This window comes from Octopus bimaculoides, chromosome 12 (genome assembly GCF_046866305.1).
Source record: "Octopus bimaculoides isolate indiv1 chromosome 12, ASM4686630v1, whole genome shotgun sequence".
NCBI classification, from domain to species: domain Eukaryota; kingdom Metazoa; phylum Mollusca; class Cephalopoda; order Octopoda; family Octopodidae; genus Octopus; species Octopus bimaculoides.
In genome coordinates, this window is record NC_142939.1 from 19,969,760 (window position 1) to 19,977,259 (window position 7,500).

At 34.6% G+C, this 7,500-nt stretch overlaps 1 protein-coding gene across 7 annotated transcripts in view; it reads left to right on the forward strand.

The window, feature by feature from the left end:
• The window catches only part of LOC106867898 (opioid-binding protein/cell adhesion molecule homolog), a 630,312-nt gene that overhangs the window by 390,283 nt on the left and 232,529 nt on the right, over positions 1 to 7,500 (forward strand). The gene's annotated exons all lie outside the window — the stretch shown is intronic.

Below are 7,500 nucleotides of genomic sequence, written 5' to 3' on the forward strand. Positions count from 1 at the left end.
TATCACCATCACCATCTTCACTGAAACGAGGCCTTTATTTATTTTTTTTCTGCTGTGACACAGAAGCTATTATTTATTAATGTTACCGTGTCGTCAAAACTGACGCCAGATATGTATATCTTAATTAAAAGTATTGAATATGATTATAAAATAAAATGAAATTATAATCGATTCGTTAATGGTCATTGTACGTACCGTAGTAGCAGGAAATTGATGTCTGTTGTAAAGGGAGATTCATATCACTGCGGTTTAAATTTAATCTTGGGATGGATATCATCTCCCCTTTCTTACTGTCCATCAGTATTTGCCCATATAACGAAGAGTATTCAGTACGTACATACATATTCACATATGATAAAAACACATATACTGAAACATATTTTTTGAAAACAGCACTTCATATAATTATATAAAACGTGCTTACGCAAACACTGATTATACACACTCGCATACAATTGCAAAGAATAAAGATATACATTACACATACACACACGCACGCTCACTCCCTTTTATAAGCATGCACACACATACAACCACAAAGACACATAAATACATACATACTTACTTGCATACGTACATACATACATACATTCATACATACTTACTTGCATACGTACATACATACATTCATACATACGTACATGCGTATATATATTCTTAAAGTTATCTTTTACAGAAACTATAGTCAGCACTGATGATTTGCTACAATGTTTCGTATCTAGACCTCAGATGTAAACATCAATGCTGGCTATGACTTCTGAGGAAAATTCTTAGCAAAATAATATTATAATTACTGTTAACGGAATACGACGTGGCGTTGACTTATAAAAAAACATTTAATGTACTTTAGATTATGATATGTTTGCATAACGAAATACCACGTACCGACGAACAAGTCATTAATGTATACATACATATGTATATGTATTTATATACTCGTCTATTTTAGTTAGGACAAAAGCCTCATAACGTTATGTTAAAAGCTCCTATGTTTCTTGGTGTCAGTTACCACCTCTTAATTCCATTTCCCAATGTAATCCAATGGTATGGCTGGCAGAAATTTGCTTATACAATAACTGTGGAAGACTCCGAACTGGAAATTGAGCTAAGAAAATATTCAAAATTCATAATTTCTAAGAGTAATCTCAAGCAATGAAATACGAAAGAAGATGTGGGTTGTAGGAACATAGAAACAAGTTGTGATGCATTAATAAAACCTATAGATTTCTATCCGTATCTCATCTTTTCGTATATATATATATATATATATATATATATATATATATATATATATATATATATATATATATATATATATATATATATATTTATATATAATACAAATAATAAATGAGTATATGCATATATACGTACATTTATGTACATACCTACATCTACATGTATATATAGATGCACATCTGGGTATAGGACGTTGCAAAAAAACATGGACAAAATGACAGAGTACAGAAAACAAACAGGCCACATAGAGAACATTTCCTTCATCAGCTGCCACCATTCTAAGACTAAGCGTTATATATGTATGTATGTATGTATGTATGTATATATTTGTGTATGTATGTATGTATGTATGTATGTATGTATGTGTAATATTAATGTGAGGTTAGGGGTTTGTATTAATCGGGCGGATACTACGGTATCTCTAAGGTATGTCCCACAATACGGCTGACTGCATCGATTAGTATATAACTGTACGACTACTAGGAGTTGTCACTCACGTTCTAAGACCCTCCGATGGATAATTCTTTGTTTTCTTCACTGGATGGTAATATTAACTGGAGTATATATTTGAAACCTCTGTCGTTCTATGTATGCGTTTGCAGCCCCACCCCTACAGACACACACACACACACACACATATATATATGTATGTGTGTATGTATGTATTTATACATGTCTATGTACAATATATATATGACCATATATATGTATATATGCACACGTATACATACATATATACATATGTATTTGTGTGTGAGTATGCATGTATGATTGCATAAATGTATGTAACGAAATATAATGCATACTCACACATATGTACTCAAATATTACATGTTTGAAAACATTCTTTTCTCAGCCTTCATACACTTATGGACACACCTGCAAAGACTACATCGATCAAGTCTCTGTAATATCATGATAATTATCTTGAAAAGAATCGAAATTTCGCCCAACATTGTTACGTTTCTATAAAATAGTCATATAGATGGTTTCATGTGATAAAAGATGTTTAAACAAAGGACATGTCTCTCAGGATTTTCTGTGAAGTAGAATTACATTGCAGAAAACGCAATGCAATCGTAAAATCTTGGGTTACGCATTATATAGAAAGATAAACAAATAAAAACTTTTCAAGTGCATGTGCGTATGTTTTCCCAAGTGTGTAGCTCATGATATTGCTACCCTTGTAGGAGTTTCTTGCCGTGATGTATGCTCGTCTGGGATCTGGGACAACGGAAGATCAAACTGTCTCGTGGAGAGATGTACCCCAATTCCATGCCGATCTCACACGGAATTTTGCGTAAGATTTTAAATTGTTGTGGACATTTGAATCACATGCTATCTACCTGACCCTTACATTATACAGGATGGATAGATATTTTGGAAGTTTGCAGTGGTGACGTTTTCGATAAATAGCATAATTATCGATGCTATGATTTCTTTCAGCCTCTCTGAGAACTTCCGTATGCATGTCACATCAAATCTTTCTCAGATTCGCTCAAGGGAATAGATTCCCAATTTTCACAGTCTCTTCCAATACATCAGGTATTTCATCGATAGAGCATTCTTGGTGTTCTGGGATTCGTATAACTCTCGATGCCAAAGCTTGTTGCCAGCTACTCTGGGATCTTTCACATGTATATCATTGCATATCTCACTCACCTTGCTCCAAGGATCAGGCTCGCAGTTTTAAGTCTCTTCCAGTAGCCCAAATATTTCATTGATGCAGTGTCTTCTTGGTGTTTGCACGACTAGACTGTCTCGAGCTCTGCTATTAAATCAACACTGAGGGGTGACCATAGTTGAGGATAAATGCTCTATCTATCTATACACACAGACACGGGAACATGTTCTTGTGTGTTTGTTTGTGTATGTGTGTGTGTATGGATGTGTGTGTATACATATACATTCATATATATATATATTACATTTAGTTCAATGTGATCGACTTTACACAAACCCAAGACAAAGATCTGGTTTCTCAACATTTCCAATGGTTCCATAATTAATCAAAATTATATTTTTTGTAGATGTTTGTTTAAATTTTTACTTCATTGTATTATATTTCCATGTCTTTATATCGAATGTGTGCATTGTCTGCCTAGCATATTCCAATTATTTTTTAGTATTGTTTTCTTATGGTTTTCATATTGTTATTATATTGTGACTTCTCGATCCCTTGTTGCCGTAGAGCAACTAACGTTCATGAAATCATTTGTTAAAAACAATTTACAGGAATATATTTTTAAGAAATATATTTTGTCGGTTAGTGTGTTAGCTTTTCTGTCAATGCGTAGCAGTGTGTGCGTTGTACGCATGTCTATGTATGTATTTATGCAAGTATGTGTATTGTGTGTATGTCAGTGGTTGCTTGTGCGTGACCACTGAGCATGCGCATAGGTATCAGATAAGCTGTGTTCTTCTATTCACATATTCGTTTCGGGAGATTCGTATGGGGATCATTTCTTCTTCATAACCTTCCACCTTCACAATCTTCATTCTGTTCTAAATATTGTTTTCGCTCATGTAGTAGTTGTTGTTGTTGCTATTGTTCTGCTTCTCCTTCTTCCTTTTCTTCTTCTTCCTCGTCTTCCTTTTCTTCTTCTTCTTATTATTATTTTAATTATCAACACAATTCACCATCATCACCATCATCATCATCATCATGACAAGTACCACTGCCACAACACCACCAAAAAATCACCGCCATCAAAAACCAACACCCTTGCCATCATCATCATCATCATCATCATCATCATCATCATCATCATCATCATCATCATCATCAATCATCATCATCATCATCAGTAATTAATATCTCCATAGTTTCCAACCTTTGCTCAAACCTCTAGTATAAATTAATAGCCATTTCCGACCCTCCAGCAAACTCCTAACCCCAACATATACATTCACAAAGTAACCACCAACGCTAACAACAGCAACAACAACAACAACAATAGCGCAACACCGCCAACAACTACATAAAGAATCGCAATAGGAACACTATCATGACGAACACGACTAAAGTCTCCAAGACGTTCATTTTATATTAGGTGTTATCAAGAGGATACACATTAACATCACCTAACAACGAAAACACCACGAATGCCATAATCATTATCCTCATTATCACAACAACCACCACCGGTGCCAACGCCCTCCTCAGCCGTTTTTCCTGCTCATCATCATTCACCCACACCCATCTTCACCATCATCGCTGCTATTCTTTAAAACCGTAGCCATTATCACCAGGACCGAATAGTTAGCGCTTTCTCCTTCGTTTCCTTTTTGTTTTTGAGGTCACAAAAAGTTCATCCCACTCTAATTTTAACTAACACAGATGCATTGTCGTTTTACATTAGATTCTCTCAAATTGTATTACTTTATACTATACACAGTTATATTTATAAAATCTTATATATTTATATAACAGTGTATGCTGTATTTTAATATATTACACTTGGGCAATCAGCTCGCAGAATCGTTATCATTCCAGATAAAATGTTTAGCAGACACTTCTCCTGGCATAACTTTCTGAGTTCTAGTCTCACCGAGGTTATCTTAGTCTTTCAATGTTTTGGGATCGATAAAATTAAAGTCAATTGAGCACTAGGGCGGATGTTATCAACGAGAACCTACCTACGAAAAACTTTAGGCCTTCAGCCATTATTAGAAAGAATAATATATTAGACTAATGTATTAGACTTTCAGAGTTCAAATGCCGCTGGGTAAGACGTCGTCCTTCATTCTTTTGGGGTCGATTAAATAAGTACCGGTTGAGTGCTAGGGTCGATGTAATCGACTTCGACTTACCTTCTCCTCCAAATTTGCTGGTCTTGTTCCAAAGTTTGATATCAACAATAAATTAGACTTGAAAGACTATGTGCATCAGGTTCGATTTGGTTCTTAACTGGTAATTTATCAGGCCCTGCTCAACTTAGTGAGAAAAGGAAACGCATGTGTACCAAATATATTAAAATTGAATCTCTAAAGTGACAGAAGAGTTTCTCATAAAGCAGAACTATATTTAACAGAAAGCAGAACTATAGTTCTTTGAACAAAAGAAGACTTACCTAACTGATTAACCGAATGCAATTTGGAAATATCAGATTTTAAACTTTGTACGTACGCTGACAACATCGTTTTTGTTACTGCTGTTTCGCTGACTGACGGATTGCTGATGTGTAGAGTCAATACAGCTTATATCTCAGGGTCGCAAGCTGGTAGAATCGTTAGCACGCCGGGCGAAATGCCTAGCGGTATTTCGTATGCCGTTACGTTCTGTGTTGAAATTCCGCCAAGGTCGACTATTCCTTTCATCCCCTCGAGGTCGATTAAATAAGTACCAGTTACGCACTAGGGTCGATGTTATCGACTTGATCCCCTTGTCTGTCATTGTTTGTGTCCTCTGTATTTAGCCCCTTGAGGACAATAAAGAAATAAATATAACATATATGGAAAGGCGACAATAATAAGAAATTAATGCCCAACTGAGAGAGAGAGAGTAATTGATAGAGAAATGGCTTTGGACTAAAGTCACCCTCGGTGAAGAAATTTGGGTGGGAGTGTCTCTGTCTTTTTGCAAATAAAAATTTACGAATGTGGCGTATGTCATATCTTACTAAGTATTTATTAATGTTAGGTTTCATATTTTAACGGGTCATTTTCATTTGAGTTCACTTTTATAAACATTCATCAGGAAACCTAATTTAGTTCATAGCATACGGTCCCACACGATTTAATTCAAGTTTTCGTTAAAATTACATTATATGCTTTTCGGTGCTTGATTAAATAATTGTACTCTAAAAAACAACAATGATGATGATAATGATGATGATGAGGAGGAGAAGGAGGAGGGGAAGAATGACGTGGAGGAAGAGGAGGAGGACGACGACGACGAAGAGGAGGGAGAGAGGAATAAGGAGGATGGAACAGCAACTACCACTACTACTACTGCTACTACTACTACGACTACTACTACTACTACTACTACTACTACTACTACTACTACTACTAATAATAATAATAATAATAATAATAATAAAAATAATAATAATAATATGAGGTACAACAATAACAAGAATGATACTAATAAAGATGATGGTGATGATGATGATGATGATGATGATGATGATGATGATGATGAAGATGATGATGATGATGATGATGATGATGATGATTAAATAACGTTTTGTACATAAGAAGGAGATCGATAACTGAGTCATTGTGTAAACACTTTATGTAATGTGTTGACAAATAAAGCACAATGATTAATGTGTACAGTCAACACACTCAAACTGTGATGTGTTTGTTTAGTAAAGACGTCGAGTGATGCTTGCAAATGCTGGCGTGAACATTTCGATTGTAAATGCCGAGAGTAAATGTTTTAGCGAATGTATAATACAGGAACGTTTACATTGAGTGACCCGATATTTAATGAAATAAAATGATACATAGTTCAGCCCTTCCCTCTCTTCACAAAAAAAGTTATTTGTATTTTTGTTTTTTTCTTTCGCTGCTTATTATTATATTTATTTTTTTTTAGTTTAGTGTTTCACACACTTGTTAATGAAGTAAAAAGAAAATTTTAAAAAAAGAAAGAAATAATACGCATGATGATTACGAATTTATTTTCTCATAATCATTTCTAACGTAGAATGAAGATCATACGCTGTGAAAAAAGTTCAATATAAATGGGCTGAATTTGTGACTTGTTTCATATATTGTTTTCGTTGTTAAGCCTTAGTTGAATGCTCCCTCAAGAATGAAACATAAAAGGTGGTCTTAACCGGATTTGGAATTAGAATATGATGCGTTGAAATGAAATAATGAATAATATTTGGCTCAGACCTTCACAGATACATTAATATCAGACGTAGGACTGGGTGGCTCTGAGGAGATAATCTTATAACCCAGAGGTTATTATGTAAACTAACTCATATTTAGATTACAATGTTATAATTTTATATTGTCATGGAGTATACAGAGATAAAGCTGTTTATTTACATTGAGAATAATGAAATGAGACATCTACAACACGTACAAATTAACAATCTTTCGTCCATAACAGACAAAATTTATTTTCTGTTAGTTGTACGTAGAAACGAAAGTTTGATGCAATTTGTTATGTGTGAACTTCACAACAAGCTCAATGTGAGCTCTGATTGGTTGTATGCAAATGAGTTCATTACTGGGGTCCGGAAGTTTTGTGGGGAAAAAATTTCGCTGCCCGGGCAGCATCCAGTCGTGTCACTTTCTTCA